At 37.6% G+C, this 6,000-nt stretch overlaps 1 long non-coding RNA gene across 1 annotated transcript in view; it reads right to left on the bottom strand.

Annotated features, from left to right (window-relative positions):
• Positions 1-696: 696 nt before the first annotated feature.
• LOC149785155 (uncharacterized) overlaps positions 697-6,000 on the bottom strand; it is a 34,278-nt gene continuing 28,974 nt past the window's right edge. The window contains exon 3 of the long non-coding RNA XR_016413489.1: positions 697-2,686. This is a non-coding gene — a long non-coding RNA (uncharacterized LOC149785155). The remainder of the gene's footprint in view (positions 2,687-6,000) is intronic.

Genomic DNA, 6,000 nt, shown 5'->3' with positions numbered 1-6,000 from the left:
CCAGCTCCAGTTCTCGCTCTTGGTCCGCTGCCATCTTAGCCAGCGCCTTCTCCGCTGCTTTTTCTGCCTTCCATTCCTTGATTCTTTCTTCAATAAATGCTGCCAGGCAATCTCCCTTGTAGCCGAGATCTTCCGAACCCATGGCACGGTACTCCTTTATCATTTGCCTTTCTGTAGCCATATTGTTATACTAATAGGAAGTGATACCTTGTCTCGAGCTTACTAACAATGGACAGATATTACAAGTTCCCAGCCAAATACTTACCTGTCGACAACAACTAATTTCGTTCAGGTAAGATATTTGCTCGATATTTGCTTCACAATTACTGCAAGTAATTAAAGATCTACCAAACATGCAAATATCAAATATAACAAACACAAGATGAGAAAATCATAAAAATTCAAAATACATAGGATGGAAAATATCTCACACTGTTCACTAATACTTACTAACAAATAAACTTTTAGGTCGTAAAATAATATTTATGTCTAATTCAAATCCCGGACGAAGCGCCCACTGTGGCGTTCTGTCGTATTGGGGTGGGGTTCTCCCAATATAATTTAATTAAATTAAATTGAAAGTTCCACCCTGGCTCATTAGGTTAGAAAGTTAAATTAGTGATGATGTAGATTTACAGCTCTGAACCCCCAGTCAGCAATGCCAACGGTTAAATTATAGAGAACACGAAGATGAAATTCAATCAATAACAATTTAATAAATGTGATAATTTAAAAACGATAACTTCCAATCACTCGTCTTTCCCTCGACCAAGTGACAGCCTAATTCATCCCGTGATTTACAGTGTGAGTTCGATTTTCCCCCTGTCCTTGCATCTACTCATCTATTTCTTCCCGCTGATTCTTCCTTCTTTCCGTTCCTCTAACTCCTTCTTTGTCTCTGTTTCCTCTCTACTATCTCCTCCAGCTTCACTCCAGACTTCAACTTCGCCTTTCTTCTCCTTTCCCTCTCTATTATCTCCTCCAATTCCGCTCCCAGACTTCAACTTCACCTTTCTTCTCCTTCCCTCCTTTCCTCCGTCTCTCTATCTGAGACTACGGGACCAAACTTTAACTGGTCTGTCCCTCAAAGCTTCCTTTTGAAGCTTTCTGTACTTAGAATTTCCTGCTCTAAGATTTTCCCGCCAATAACGAATGGCTATTCAGAGTTACGCTAACCTCTTCTCTGGGTAATTTCTCTCAGCGAACTAACTTTTGCCGGAAAACGCAGGGATATCATTCTACCCAAATCAAGGTCTCCCCCCCATCTCGATTCTGATTGGGTGGTGCTGTGCCCCTGTCCAATCGTCTTAGCGGCCAGTTCAACCTGTCTGTCTGTTTGCAGGGGAAAGAAGTTAGGACACTCCCACTTCTTCATGCAATTTCTTTTGATCTGGGAACATTTCGACACCTAGGTGATAACTGGCTATCTGGCGCCTCGCAACTCCGATGTCCGGTTTTTCGATTCTGGCCACAACAATCTTACGTAACTGATTAGTGCTAGCCTTCGGCAATGTTCGACATCAAACAATGACCCATCAGAATTACCTTGATTATACATGTTTCAAACTGGGCTACTCTGGGTCGGGGTAAACATGACATAAATACATATTTATAATCTAGATATCCAGTAAGTTTTATTATGAATAAGATCTACATTTATTAATAAAATTCTATGCATATGTAAATAGTTCATTTTACGTGCTATGCAGTAATTTCTTCCAAAGGAGAGCAAGGAAAATAAACCATTATATTGGTAAATATTTAGACTCATAGGTTCATAGTTATGATGAGTTCTTTCTCTTGCAAAATGCAACCAAATAAAAACAAAACTATAATGTCTTGGAATAAAAGACACATACATGTCAATAGAACAGTTGATAACAATTAGCAAGATAATGCAGCTTTGGGATTAAAATTAACAAATCCATAATTTTAAATGTAGAAAAACCATAAAATAAAAATATTGCAAGTAACATTTCATTTAGATAAAATAATTGAACATAAGATTAGTTTGTAATACTGATAAACTAACATTCTTGAGACACTCATTTGTTTACGACTTGAATTTGAGACAAATGTTGATTTTAGGGTAAATAGGTCAAGATCAGTGCCACAAAGATGGAAAGAAAAAACTTTTCTGCAAAATAATCTGTTGTTATAGCATGCAGGCTGATGTGAAACAGTTTACCTTGCCCTCTAAATAGCAACTCCTGGGTGGCCTAAGTGGTTAGAGCATCCACCTCGGATGTGGGAGGTTGTGGGTTTGAACCCTGGCTGAGTCATATCAAAAGACTTATAAAAAATGGTACTAGTAGCTGCCTCGCTTGGCACTCGGCATTAAGAAGTTATTATTAGGACTGGTCGGCCTGGTGTCAGGATAATGTGACTGAACTGGACATAATGCCACATGTTTGTGGAAAGATGCCTCAGTGCAAGACTTCACTATAAACTGCCAAACTGCAGACATCATAGCAATATGACTGAAAATTTATTAAAGCTACATTAAAATTCCAAATCCCACACACACACACACACTAAATGACAACTCTGTGGCCTGGCTGAAACTCCAAGGATGAATGGTGTATGAGGTAATACTCCATCTTCAAATGCCACAAATCCAGAGGTTTGCAAGGCAGCAACAGATAGGGATTTTTCCTTAATCCTCTACATGCTCACTTCATCCCCTCTGCAATGTATGAAGAAGTGAAAAAAATATTATGAGCTGTACTGTTGACAAATCATGAAATTTAAGTATAGGAGTATTCTTGAATATGAAAAACCATTGTCATTAATAAACACTATTATATCTTCTTAATTGATTGGGCATCAAACTTATTACAATCCCATCTTGATTTTCTCTGATAAGTTTATTATGAATCATAATAATGAGCTGTCATCCACGGATCTCAGGTGGCTAGAACTTTTAAAAGAATGATTTGATTTCATACCTGATTGTCAGGGCCTATTGCGATTAGTTATAGATATGACTGGTGTGTATGCCATGTAATCATATTATTGGATGAACTTGATTTATATTTATAGTTTAATTTTTCTGTGATTAGATGGCCAGATTAATACCAAAATATGAGATACGAGGAAGTTGTTGCATAATTTGCATATAAAAGAAATTTCATGATTTTAAAGTGGAGTTAAATAGAGAGAGTCCAGTCTGTAGAGTGCATTTGAAGACCTATAGTCTGTTAGAAACTGGTTGATATGATTGTTTTGTCGTAGATTGGCTTGCAGTTTTAAGACTCATACAGATATATGTTCAGAAAATAAGAAATCATTCCAAAGTTCTCTGGTAATACAAAGTAAGTAAGTTATGTAATAACTACAATTTCAAAGGGTTGAATCATGAATGCTTTTATTGTATTTCAGGAAGAGGAATACTAACTTGTGCCATGTATGCTCTGTCAAGCAATGCCAAAAGAAATTGTCTTTTTTGAATCAGTTCCTGAGGTGGAAAATACATCAGTCCTTTGTTTTGTGTGTAAAGGAAAGTTTCTACCATCACCTGTCTTCCATAGGCTTTTAGGTGCCTGTGTGACACGCTGGCCCATTGCCACACAAGATTCTGAGAATCTGATCTACTGTGGCTGCTGTATCTTTGACCTAGATAAATTCATCACAGATTGACCTTGTACTTCAGAGACTATGTAATATTTGCTCATGTGACTAGAATGGGAGTCACAGATATGAGCTGGTCATCAAAGCTTTGCAGTGAGGCCAGAAAGTTCATCTTTAGAATCTGTCAAAGATGATTGGAACCCTGGGCCAAAGCCTGCAGTTTGAGATATATATCAAGTGCCCTGATTCTGATGCAGACAGTCTCAATGACCTGATTGCAGTGTCACTGCTCCAGGAGAATGAAAAAAGTACCATGTCATTCTCACAAAAAGAGCCATATACTAGTATCACAAGAACTGTGCAAATTCTGGTTTGAGGAGGTGAGTATGTGCAGTATAGTCCTCTTAAAGATATACCCAAAGAAAAAGGGGGCCCCGAGTGACCGAGTGGTCTGAAGCGCTCTCCGTTACGGATCACTGCCATCTCACCTCTGTCTGCGTAGGTTCGAGTCTCGGATTTGGCCAATGTGGATATGTGAGAAAGCTTGCCAGTAGCTTCTCAAGGGTCGGTGGTTCTTTCCAGGGATTTCCGGGTTCTTCCTCCACCATTAATACTGGCCGCCATGTATAGCCTATCGTGTGCTGAAAATGGCGTTAAACCATACAACAACAACAACAACCAAAGAAAAAGTCTGTTAGATCTGGCAAATATCTTATTGTTTACATCAGGCATGTATAATGCATGGTCTGATATAAAAAGCAATGATAAAAAATGAATTGCAAGACAAAATATTACATTGAACAAATTCAGAATAAGTATTAGTGTACAAAATTGTAGATTATAAAGGTCAGAATGTATGTTAAAACATACTTGATGGAGCTGCATTGGCTGAAAAAAAGAGGGTGAAATGCAGATAATATATATTTTATGTCCCATGGAAGTCTGAGGCAAGGAAAAGATACAGGTTCTTTCTTATGAGAGAAAGAAACTGAATTCATTTTGGGGTCAGAAGATCAAATTTCAAGGTCACTGTTACTGAAAATAAAAAAATAACTTTTAAACATAACAAAATGAGTTCTGCATCACAGACCTGAATGTGCTTACACTGGAAGCAAGGAAGAAGTTTGTTGACCTTGTAGGCAAGGTCAAGGTCATTCTGAAGAAAGATGGATAGTTACTGCATACATTTTTTAGTTCTTAACTTTACCTCCACCAAAGTATGTGGATAACTTAGACCTTGGGCAACAAAGAAGCCTATTGTGTCAAAAAGTAAAAGGTAAAAATCATCGACAGAAAGAAGAAAGTTCTTGACCTAATACTGTGACCAATGTTTGTGGAGAACGTGCATTTCAGGTATGGATGAGGCCTGTTGGATAGAGAGGTTGGGGTCAAAAGCTCAAAACCAAGGTTAATGTTAGTGTTGTTCAAAGAGAAAAAGGAATTTTGCAGATAACATTTGTTCTAGAGTAAGTACCTTGGCAAAACTTGTGGTTGTGGTAAGTCTAATAAGAAAATAATGATTTATGCACAGTAAGTTTAATTCACGAATGAATACCTTGACCAAAGGTTCAGTTCATTGAGAATCATTGGTCAGTAATCTCCAGAGTCATCCATACTCTACAAAGAGGATGAAAGACAGGGCAGACACAAAATATTCTGTTCATAGTATTCTTATTTCCAAATGGTGCTTGTCTGGCATCCAGTATGGTTGCCATTAGAAAAGACAGAAAAATTTCAAAGAATGCTCCAAAACTGCTTACCAGTAATAGAATTTTACCATTTTAATAGCAGTAATACTTTACCTGCCACTATTGCATGCTTACCATTTCTGGGATGCAAGTCCTCATGTCCAAACTAAAATATGCCATCCTTCAATTAGTATAGAATGTTCTAGAACACAGAAGAAATACAGTCCTAATCTAACTCCTATGTTATAGACCAATGTGGAAGCCTCATCCTTTTTTATTTGGATGTGAAGGAAGAATCATTAACTCCATGGCATTTAAGTGCTTGTTAAAGGCAACAGTTTCAAAATAGCACATAATAAAAACTCTCCCTTATGACATGTGCATTCAGATCAAATTCATATGTTCCATAGTCCTACCATCTTTAAAAAGAGACTCGGAGAGCTCAAGGGGTACTTTATAGAAGGAGAAGGTACAAAAGGAGTTACATTGAGGAGACTATTTATAAAACTAGACTCCTCAACAGAGGAACACTCCTGAAATATAAAACTTAAAAGAAAACCAACAAAATTTCAACATATGCCCGAGACCAAATCTTTCAGAAGTTTGACAACAGGAGTTAAGTACACAGCCAATCAGAAGTGAGGATGTCAAGCCAATAATACAATCTATCTTCAGACATGCAAGATCTGTGCCATTCAATATGTTGGTGAAACCACTGCTTATGGAAAGTGAATGAAGAATC

Source organism: Sinohyriopsis cumingii, chromosome 13 (assembly GCF_028554795.1).
Source record: "Sinohyriopsis cumingii isolate HCF-2022 chromosome 13, ASM2855479v2, whole genome shotgun sequence".
Classification (NCBI taxonomy): Eukaryota; Metazoa; Mollusca; class Bivalvia; order Unionida; family Unionidae; genus Sinohyriopsis; species Sinohyriopsis cumingii.
Note: the sequence above shows the minus strand (reverse complement) of the source record. Positions and strands in the feature narration are given on the sequence as shown.